The following is a 12,367-nucleotide window of genomic DNA, read 5'->3' on the forward strand; positions in this document are numbered from 1 at the left end:
ATTGCTAATGTAGTTGAAGATCTACATGTTATTGATGTGGATTTGCCTATAATTGACATGGCTAAGAATTTGCTTATTGCTACTATAGTGGATTTGGGTTGACATGTTATTAAAAATTTGGTTTTGGAGTTACATGATGTTACTAACATCAATTTCATGTTTGAGGATGCTACTATTGTTGGTTGTGATCTATTACAAGAATTGTTGGTGAAGCATTACGTTGTTCAATTTGTCTTAGTGAGTGAGCATATTGATTAGGTAGCTATGACACATAAATATTTTGATGTTTTAATGGATGGAGTAGAGCTTTTGGATTTTTATATTTGTTCTCATCCTTGATGGATTGGAAGCCTTTGGTGAAGATGAAGTTGAGTGCAGATGTTTCCTTTGGCATCAAAATATGGGACATACTTTTCTATTTACCTCAGAGTCTGATGCAGGAGCATTGAGCTTGGATTTTTTGGACCCTATGTTATGCATGATTAAGGTTATGTTCAAGGCATATCTATGGACCTTGTCCTATGTGGGCATGATGATTGGATTGATTGTATTGGAGGTAAAGCTCTTTTGGTGGCTGCTAGATGTGTTCCTTATTTCTTGGACAAACTTTGAAGATTATTTCCACAAGCTTTGATCGGTAGGAGTTAGCTTATGAAATCTTAGATGTCGATCATTGGATGGCATGTGGGCCTATGTTTAAGACCACATAATTTTATTTTGTCTTATGTGTTAGTTATGATTGTAAACTTGGGGCTTGTCCTACGTGTTATTTAATCTTCTAGATCGAATTGTGGCTTGAGAGTTTATTTAATGTTATTTGTCAAACCAACTTGTGGCTTGGTTTGGTATAAGTAAAGGGTCTTGTGATGTCTAGAGTCATTATTTAGTTGACCATGGAGTAGCTAGGAGCATCTTGAGGGATGATAGCTAGGAGGTGGATCTTCACATGTGAGGATTGAGTTGTAGTCTTCTTTGTATTGGTCGTAACCCATAAGGCCTTGCAACTAGGCATGTTGGATGTAAATCTTATTATAATATTATGAGAGTATATATTGTTTTTGATATAAATATTCATGTTATTTCTACACCCAGCCTTGCATTGCATCGCATTATATGGATTTCTACAAGTTTTTGGTATTTACAAGTATGACTCTACTTTGATGACATTGTCCATTATAAAAAATGACACTTTTTAAACATTAGATAGGTAGAAAATTAGTCCATTTTTATAATTCTTTATATTTATCAATTCTACAAATACCTAAGATTCTTCATATGCCACATTAATAAATATTGTTCACATTTATAATATCCATGCTACAAGATACTTTTACTATGTATAATTTACAATTGCTACTATTTAAAAAAATATTGTACTCCTCTCTTAATTTAATATGACTTCAACTTCCTTTAATTCAATTCCAATTCCACATTTTATGCTCTACTTTCATATTCAGTTCCAATTCCCTAAGATACACTTTCTCTCCATATTCTCCAGTTGGGTCAAATTCTATAATATAATAAGTCTACCTTCTACCATTATTATTATTCCACATGACACTTTGAAACTTCTCTTTGACAAACTCTTTTATGCCCACATTTGTGTTCAGATACTCTTGTACATTGATGTTCCATTTATCTACCCATTTAATGTTTTGCTTCATCCAAGTAGGTTTTCTTCCTACGTTTAAGAACCTCTCCTTTTCACAATTTTTTGATAGCGATGGTCATGCATGTTTTCAATCTTCTTTAAGTAGCTAAGTAATTGAATTATCACTAAACCTTCTAATGAAAAAGTTCCAGCCTCTGCCAAAAGAATTCCATACAGTAAGTGAATAAATAAATTCATTAATAAGTGAAATAAATAACTTTTTGTCTCAAACAAAATATCATAGCTATCTAATATATGTGTACCACTTAAAAAACAATATGCTTACTTAATAAAATAAGATGCTTACTTAAATAAACACTGATATCTTAGTGTACATTTACTATTCTTATGTGAACAACTATTGGGGTAGAAATGTATATGCATAGAGTAAATCATATCAATAATGTCTCATCACAAATATAAAAGGTGAATACTAATAAATGCCTTGTATTTTCTCATGAAATGTGTGAGATTGTCAAAAACTTTTAGTGTTCAACTACTTGTCCCTCTATGTTTAATATAAATTTTATATATAACAAATATTTATGATTAGTAATAACTATTTGGTCCATTAAAGTTGCATATATGTTTTTGATTAGGAAAACAAGTTTTGAAGGGACCCTGAAACTCATAAAGCAAGTTTTAGAAAAAGTGACCTAAAATCCTCACTAAAGATATTCAATAAGCTCTACCAAGCGAAATAGGACACAAACAAGACGAGACAAAAACAAAGAAAAGAGATACAACAAGAACACATCCTCAACAAACCATAGGTTTTGGAAGGACCCTGAAATCCCATAGATTATAAAAGAATAAATTGGTAGTAAGGAAGGTGCAACACATGAAGCTCATATTGCCCACAACCTAGATGAAATACATAAACGATTAACCTTTACCTTTAGCTCCCTTCTTTTGGGAGTGTAATGTCATATCAAATTGTAGGGGGGTCTTTTAATGACATTTTCCAATTATAGGGGTCCACCCCTCCTCCACCATAGAGGCCTTCTTCTGCCAATCTTGGGAAACCAAGTCTTGAGACCCCAAGATAATAGGAGAAGAACCTACTGTAGAAGGACCAACAATGACAACAGATCCGATAACAACAACAACAACCATAGATTCAGAAATAGAACCAGTAGTCCCAGAACTAATTGTCAATGTAGAAGAGCCAGGTATAGAAGAATCAACAACACCAATAGAACCTTTAGTTGAACCAAGAGAACCTATAATAGAACCAACAAAAAAGCTAACAAGCATATTCTGTGTAGGATAGGAAAGAGAAGACTAAAAAAAACCAACTTTTAAAGTCCTAGGTCTGGAAGAGCCAATAATAAAAGAAATACCATCCTGATCATAAGCGAGACCAGTTCCAGCAGTGAGGACAACGATGGGCTAACCAACAATAGAAATACCAACATCTAGGGTGACAACAATAGGTTGCCTCATATTAGAGATAGGGTTAGGATCAATACCATTAACCTCACAAGCGACTTCTTATCTCTTATAAACATTGTAGTGTTCAACAAAAGCACCCTTCCACCAAGAGGTAGACTTATTACTCCTAACCCTCTATAATACACATTGAACAGCTAAGTGACCTATTTTAAATCACTTCCTACACCTGAAGGGAATCCCTTCATAGTCTAGAGTCTAAATCCAAGATACTTCTGAATGTTCTAACCTAATCACTTCGGTAACCCTTTTGAGATATCTATTCCTACAAAGATGTGCGCATAAGTGGAGTGCATCATATCATCAAACAACTCATCCACCATAAGTTTTTTTCCACGACCCTTTCTCACAACATCCAAAAGCGTATCAACCTAAAGATGAAGAGGAAGATAGAGAAGCCTAACCTAGATCAGGATCTTGTTGAAGATTTTCGAAGTGGGGGAAAATTTTGGGGACCAATATTTCACAACCAACATAAAATGGTTTTCCCACATGAAAGAGGAATTGCATAAAATCAAATTCCTATCTTCAACATTTTCAAATTTAGCAACAAAAAAACCCTTAGCCATGGGGAAAATGTGAACCGTACCTAAAATAAGAGGTTCCCAATGAGTGGAGATCTATTGATTCAAGTCAGGAAAACTTGGCCATAGACCCATGAAGCGATAGATAACCCCACGAGAAGAAAACTTAGAAGAAGCTTCCTTAATTTCTATCAACACTTCCTTGTCCAAAGAAATTCAAACAAGACTAGCAACTAGAAATGACCTCTTGGCATTCAAACTCGATCCACCACTAAACCTAGCCTCCTCAGAAAGACTGGTCATAACACTTGGTGAGACCATGCCATCATATGATAAAGTTGCAACAACACTAAGCGAAGGAATGGAGCCAGGCAGAAGCCCCCCATAATGTAAGTCAACACTAGCAAACATAGAAGCTCCATCAACCAAAGAGGCCCTAATTGAAAATCTAGATTTAAAAGCATGTAAAGCCCCAAAGAACTTTGAAGCTTCAACAGTCGATAAAATCCTAGTCGTCGCGCCCATAGATGCACCGACAGGTAAGCAACCCTAAAAGGCACCATCAACCAAAGAGGACAACACATGATTGGAAGAAAATGAAGCCCCAGGTGCAACTTTAGTAGACAAATTTACACCAATTGTGACAACAACCCCAACTGCCCCCCAACCTTTAAGACAGTGCTAGTAGGAAGAGAAACCTTGCCATCAGCCAAAGAGGACAGTGCATGATTAGAAGAAAACGAAGCCCTAGGTGCAGCCTCAACAAACGACTTTACACTAGTCAAGACAACAACCCTAGCTAGACCCCCAACCTTTAACACAATGCTAGCAAGAAGAGAAACCCTTGCCAAATCATAATGAATCTCAACAGACCACCCAACAATAACAAAATCCAAAAAACTAGAAGAAGCCCCATCAGGCATCACTTCACTAGGTGCTGCAACACTAGCAAAAACCCTAGCTGCCATGCAATGTTTGCACAAGTGATTGTTAAAGATATGGAGCTTATGAATTAAAAGAATGAGATTCCATATAGATCAAAGTTACATATATGTTATATTTCATATAGTTATACAATATTCTATTAACAACAAATTATACTTTTAAATTCAATTATTATAGGCTTTTAGATAAACTTTGGTCGAATTTTTAAAAAGTCATTTTTTGGGACACATTTCATTAGGTACGCTATGTGATGAATCACATATTCAACCCTTAGTTGTAGGTAGTTCAATTTGTGTTATACATTTCTTTAAAAAATCAAAAGTCTTAGGATATCAGATATAGCAGGGAGGACTATCTCTGAATTCTCTATTTGTCTCCATCAACATTTTGACATGCTTCCCCAACCTCGCAGCCATAAAGATCCACATGTGACAATCTTTTTTTTAGTCCATATTTCTGCTATCTTGGTGCAAGTGCTATACTAATGGCTCCTAATAAAGAGTCCAAGTAGCTACTAACCCTTGATATTGTCCGATATCGATCGAATAAGCAACTGTAGCTGTAGTAAGATTGGTTTTGGTTTGTGTCATTTTGAAAAGAATCATTTGTGGGAGGATTCTGTCATGTCCTGTCTTGCGACTTTCCTTGTCCTTGCTTATGTGGTGACCCTATCGATTTCAACAAGGTCAACCCTTGATTTTGAAAACAGATTAACTGATGGTTAAGTTAATTATTGCATTAAGATGTGTTAATTGGTATCATTAAATGGACAATTAATGCAATGAAAAGTCTTGGTTACATCATTTTTATGTTAAACGTGATTATGTTAATGAAGTTATTTTTATGATGAATGGCTTTTATTTTAAGACGATGATGTAATGAGTTATGTTACATGATGATGATGATGATGCAAATTATGGATATTGATGCATGTGTTAATACCTCGATGTTATGAAATTCATGATGTCGATTCAGTTATTTATTTTGATGGATATTGACTTCTATTTGGTTGCGAGTATTTGAGTGATTGCAGGTGTTGAGACGAGGGTATAGTTGAGGTAGAGAGGGTTAGCCTCTCATAAAGGGATGGACAAATCATCGAGTGTAGCCACACACATAACCACATAGAAATAATATATATTTTTCTTTTATTTCTTTCCTAATTTCCTAAATGCAACACTAATGAGTTGCCTATTAGAATATAATTTTGGAAACAATTCAAATATTAGAGTGCGCGCTTGTTACTAGTTTTCTTGAAATCAATTTTACATATTTAATAGATGTAAGAACGCTTCACTTGATTTGTATTGTTTTATTGGCAATTTAATTTCAAAAGGAAAGGAATTCGAAAATGGGGGAGGAAGAGGCCTAAAGCTCAAATAATTGGGTCAGTTACGAGTTGGGGGAGAATTTTTATAAAGACAATCAGTCGGGCATTTTGGGGGAATAGCGGCCGCTGGAAGGTTTTTCTTTAGGGAAGTACGGCAGTGCCTAGGGAGAGAGGACGGAAAAGAGAAGCAGAGCAGCTGCGTAGAGGAAGGGTTTTGAACCAGCAATCAACCAGGTTCCATAATTTTCTTCCATGCTTAAACTAAGATGGTTTATTGTACACTTCGTATCATTTGTGCATATTGTGCTTTTTCAGATATCTGAAACGAGTTACTTAGGTATCGGCCACGTTAATTTCTAGTATATCTGACCCTCTCTATGTTGTGTTAAGTTTTTCTTTTATATATTTATGAACACTCGAAAATCTGCTGTTTGGAAGAACAAATCCAGTCTCTACGTTTTGCGTAATATCTAAATCCTCCAATTTTACACCATTAAATTCCTTAGCAAGATATAGAACCAGTTCTGAATAATTTTGTAGGTCTAACCGCAGAGATCTCTTAGCTGCTTAGCATAGGATGAACTATGCTAGTGTTTGGACTGAATTAGCTGACGGGCACGACTATGTTGCATGGCTTGTAAATTTAGGAGGCCCTCCACTGTAAATTTGAATACATCTGCTTCCCAAATTGCAACTCGTATAGTTGTCCTTAAGTTAAAATTTGCACATTACTACGTTATAACTCCTTAAGCCTGTATAAACTTGGAGGGTGGTATTCCTTTTGTGTTGGATGTTTGATTAAATTTGGAAGATACCGCAACAATTAGTATTGTTCATACTGCAACTAAAGATGTGTTTCGATGCCTAAACGGGATGGGGTGTTGACAACAAGCAGGCAACCGTGTAGTCTTGTGCTGGAAACATGGGAAATGAATCTGGTGATATTAAGAAATTGTGCTGTCGTTTTACTGTTCAACAGCTGGAAAACTGAATAGCAGATGTAAAACTCTACCGAATTGAAAACAAGCATAAAATTGTTAGACCGTTCTTGTGTGATTTTAGAATACATTGTTAGGGATGAAGTTGCTCTCCCTGTTCTAATTAGGATATGAACTCACATTTCTGAAGGAGAAACCTCATAGAGAATTCTTCTTTTTGAATTTATGGCTAGGAACAATAAATTGTTCTTATGAATACATAATCTTGACTGTTTACTTTTCCTTACATTCTGAAAACTGTTCTGAAGTTGTACAGATTTGTACATTAACAGATAAACTCTTCACTGTTCAGAAGAATGTAAGACTTACATCTTGGGTGAAAAGAAGAAAACTATGGACAGAAACACCATTTTGGTTCTCTTACCAGCAGCGAAATCTCTTTCTGCAATTTCTTGTTAAAAGGAAACTATGTCTTAATTCTTCCTTTGATAATTAGAAACTAATGCTCTGGAACTATGAAGTTCTCATATATTTACTTGCTGAATTCAAGTGATTTACTTCATTACTTAGGATAGGTAAACTTTTATCAAGTTGATACTGTTGAAATCTGATAGGCAGTCGGTCTGTTAAATGTTTATCGCTTTCATGGGTGGGTGTAATGTGGCATAAGGGAGGATGGAGATGGTTGCATTTAGTTTTTGCTTTTCTCAACTTGTCAGATTTTGAAAAGTAGGATTCATTAAGTTTTATCTCTCTTTTTCAGTAATGCTGGTGAATTTAGTGTTTGGCCAAGCCATTTATTCAATGCATTTAAGTATGCTGTTTACTGACATGTAGCATATGTGTGTGACTATGCTTATTTCATCGTGCATATGAGTAGATATGCTTTAATTTAAAGAAATGTACATGTGGGTAGATATGTTACAGTTTTTCTTTCACTGCATATGAGTAGAATGTGTAGTGTTCTTTTCTTTTCTCTACCACATTCCATGATTAGGCTGCTAGGCACATGGATGTATGTAGTATGTTTCACGGCTGCATTAGATCCATCCGATCCATCTTGTTCCGAAAAGCTAGGCTTTTCGTGCCAGGGTCAGGGTATTCTTCATGTCAGGAAGAATCCCGGGGGAGTAAACACTTCATGGTTGGCGAGGTAAAAGTGCCTGGGCCACACTCTCGTCTCAAATAGCAGATGGATGATGTCTGATGGCTTTGGAGACCGGATACACTGAAGGACACATGATGAGTTTTAGTAACTTTTCTCATGATCTTGTACTTTCATCTTGGTGATGATGTACGGTAACATTCAATTGATGTAATCTTTTTGATAATCGGATAATGTAATCCTAAAAGATTGAGATGTACTTTCTTTTATGTATAAGATGGGCATACATTGTAATTCAACACCATAGTTCATGTGATGTAATGTTCAAGCGATATAAATCAGCACCTTAGTGTTATGCTGAATTCATTGATAAACTAATTGTATTATTTTATTAGATAATGGTTAACGATTGAGATCTTGACTTTTCAACTCCGATTGCAATTGGTTTCTTTTCCACATTTATCGTTCTTATGTGATGTGGCATATTTTATATTAGGAAATGGTTCTTAGTTTGTTCCTGTCCATCGTGTCCATTTTTTCTCATCGGCATTGTCGACCACAAGATTCAATTTTGTGCAGAATCTTGAGGTAAGTTGCTTGCCATGGTTTCAGTGACATTTTCTTTTTCTGAAATGTACACAGCGGGATCATATTTTTTGTGTTTTTACTTATTCTACAATTGTTCTTATTTTAATTGTTAAATGAGGGCATTGGTTCTTCAGGTAGACGTTTTCCAACTTTTACGCTAGGAAAGACAACAGTCAGGCTGTTGAAACAATCCTTGGCCTTTGCCTGAAAACAAATTCTTACTCCCAATTGATAACTAACTTTAAAAAGCTGCATTTTTTTTAATAGAGTAGTTTTAAAACCTTGACATTTTCATTTGATTTTCGTTGAGTTCATGTAAACAAATTTCTTATTTGATGGGATATTGTAAACTTCTCTTTCAAACCATGTCTTTTTTTTCATCGTCATTGTTGGTAGCATGGCCCATTCTGCAAAATCTTTAGTTTAGTCCCTTGTCATGGTTTCGGCGAGTTTTTTTGTTTGGGAATTTGTATGTGGCCGGATCATTTTGCGTTGCATTCTATTCTCTTTCCAACATTTATCCTATAAAAAACACAAATAGGAACATTGATAGGGATGTCATACATTTAGCTTCTACATATGGAAGCCTTCTAGCAGTCTAGGTGGCTTCAAATCATTCCAATCTACAGAATCAACAGACAAAATAAAAACTAAATTTTTTATTAGTGCTTTATGCTAATAAAAATGAGTTCAAGCTTTCGTCTATAACTCTTATAAGCAGCATCTCAGACAAAACTGGTTATCTTGGCTCCACTTGTAATATTTCCAAATAGACACAACAGAAGAACAACAGTATTTTCAAAACTAGGGCACAGAAAAATCTGGAATATTGTTCGCATAGAAGAAATTCCTCATTAAACTCTGAATTATGATCAAATTAGTGATCTTTCTGTTAACTTGTATTACAAAACTTAGGAAAATCATTCTATTTCTGCCCAAAATTTTCAGAGATGCATTACAATGATATTTTCTTTTTTGAGTTAAATACGAAATAAGTATGCAGATTTAAATACCAAAATCCCTCATACTTGTTTAAACCCTTGCCACCCTCATATTTGGCATCAAACTCCCAAGAAAGGTAGCACTAGGTCTGATTGATTCATGCATTCTGTTGCTGTTCCCAAGAATGATAAGAATATATGAAGATGCCATGTTGTAGTTAACTCAAGTTTGGACCTTTAACTCTGACTTTCACCTCTAAATCAACCGCCAAACCTAATAAACAATTATAGCCCCAAAAAAGATGATGTGTTAGGGTTAAACACACTCTTTTGACTACGGTGGTGAATATGCCTCCTTGAAACTAGTGATATACAAGAGTTTCAGACCTTAAGCCAAGATTTCAGCAGCATTAGATAGAAAACTCACAACATAAGAGCAGTAAAAGAACCCTAGATGGTTATATGATAACTCCCAAAGAGATTAACTAATCTCAACCCTTGGTTCACCACTTTTTAATCCAATGCTCCACATTAAAACCCTATAAATGAGCCAATTGGTTCCTTGAAAACCCACACCCCTTTGCCTTTTTTTCACATGATTTTATAAAATCACTTAAAGTAATAAAATGGGGGAAACTCATGTCTTTTGGATAGGAATAACTCATGTTGAATAAAAAGGTGTGCACACAACTTAAGAACATAATAGAATAGAAAACAAGCCGAAGACTCCGCAATTACCCAATAATGTTCTAAGTCTTCTTCCCCTTGGCTAAAACAAGGAAAGCACATTCAATGCATTGTTAAGTCTCATGGCTTGAGTTGGGAACAACATAGTCCACAAGGAATGCTTTTCCTCAGCATTTTTATGATTTGGGTTCGAGAAGCAGATTTGTGGATTTGTGATATTTTTCCCATTATGATTTGTAAGGATTTGTGAGTGTCTGTGTGTGTATAGTAAAAAAAAAAGAGAATATGCATCATTCTAAAACTAAATCATTTCATGCTATGAATCTATGATGCTTGGCCATTCATCAATGCCAAATGTCAAAGATAAACATTCTGATTCAACATAAAATCATCACATCGAATTCATAAATTAACATAGACTTAGGTCTTATAGTTCAATAATGTTTGAAACATGATTCAATAATCATGAAAGTGTTTTCAATCATCAAATGGATTATCTAAAAAATGTGGATCATTGGGTCTTCAGTGGTTGCAAGTAATAGATCTTCATCATCATTCGAACCAAAATCGGTTCCACTAGCAATAGAGGGTGTTGTGTCATCCTCCTTATCTACATTAGGGAGTGTGGCTCTAGCAAGATCTTGAATCATCATATCCAAGTTAGAAGACTCGAGTGCGACATCCCAAAGCGTCTTTTCTCCCTTCTTGTATTTTGGATCCTTACATGATATGAGGTGCAAGTTGTTGTAAACAAATACCAAATCTTCTTTTTTGGAGCTCAATCTGTTATGCTTCACTAACTGGATAAAGAAGTATCTACTCCAATTCCACTAAGTAGAAAAAGAGCTTGCAAACTGGAGAGAAAACAAACAAAATTAAGTGTTAGAACATATGTTGCAAGTGGCCAAAAAATAAAATAAAAAACACTTAAATTTGAAATTAAAAACTTACTTGTGATTGGAGGTGCATATAATCTTGCTCGTGGAGGTGCCACCATGTAATAGCATCCATTTTGCTTTGATCGTTCACAACATTAGGGTTTGCATCTTTTCTGAAGATGAATAATCCAAATTTTGTCCTAACATTAGCCCCCACCTCTAGATTGCTAAAGATCCTACCAAATGCCCTCTTATACCCACTAGCAACCTCAACATCTCTATAAGGTGCCACTATACCCAGAAAATACCTCTAGGCTATAATAGTTGGGGGAGAGAGCATAGCTTCTCAAAGGTCTAGTGATCTTTTTCCAGCAGTGAAGAACAATTTCTTCCACCTTTTTGTATAAGGTGTCAGCAAGGTCATTCTCTCTCCTTTGAATGATCTAGGATATAAATAACAAATGATGTTCGTATAAGTAATCTTGATTTAAGTTATGTAAATTAAAACTTTAAAAAAATTTAGCTATCTCTTAATGTGAAATAATAATAAACTAGGATAGAGGATTGTATTATAACTCACCAATTTGACTTTGTCCAACATGGTGATCATGGCATCATAGATGTCATCTTGGCATGGCTGATCCGTGTCAAACCTAAGCATAGGTTTAGTGAATTCTAATATGTTATCCACCCGAGCCCACCAATCATCGTTCAATATCATTGCCTTCACTTGTTGTATTGGATTGTTTCCAAATGACCCATTGGTTGCTAATCATCATTTGTGACAATGCTTCCTTCACCCTCAAAAGTCGTCTAAGGACGATCTGTGCGTGATGCAAACTGGGCTTCAACCACCTAAAAACATGTTAAGAGTGAGTAACACATTTAATTATGTAAAATGCAACATAAAATGATATTTTATAAATGAAACTAAATCAATAAAAATTTTAAATTTACTTTCGATAATACCAATTTGGAGAAAGTTCTGAAAATTGCTTGTGACATATGGTTGTTTGTCACAAAATTTTTAATCTCCTCACCCTCATATATTCACTTCACCTAATCTATTTGGTTACCAATAGCTTGCATCACCAAATTGAGGGAATGGACGGTGCATGGTGTCTAAAAGATGTGATAATATCTAGCCTCTACAAATGCACTTGCAACCTTGCAAACTTTTGCATAGTCCGTAATAACTCGGACAACATTATCACTACCCACTACCTCTATGGAATCAATGAGAATCTAAGCAATAAACAACACCTTTTACTCGCCCCTCACGATTAAATGCCTTCAAAAACATTGCTCCTTTGGGGGACACAACAATA

General features: G+C 35.2%; 1 protein-coding gene across 1 annotated transcript in view; it reads left to right on the plus strand.

The window, feature by feature from the left end:
* Positions 1-5,942: 5,942 nt before the first annotated feature.
* Positions 5,943-12,367, plus strand: part of LOC149528225 (uncharacterized) — a 33,858-nt gene continuing 27,433 nt past the window's right edge. Inside the window, exon 1 of the mRNA XM_089808572.1 lies at positions 5,943-6,136. The gene's annotated coding sequence lies outside the window, so the exon portion shown is untranslated. The remainder of the gene's footprint in view (positions 6,137-12,367) is intronic.

Source organism: Cupressus sempervirens, chromosome 11 (assembly GCF_028749045.1).
Source record: "Cupressus sempervirens isolate cs-2001-9-10 chromosome 11, ASM2874904v1, whole genome shotgun sequence".
Taxonomy (NCBI): domain Eukaryota; kingdom Viridiplantae; phylum Streptophyta; class Pinopsida; order Cupressales; family Cupressaceae; genus Cupressus; species Cupressus sempervirens.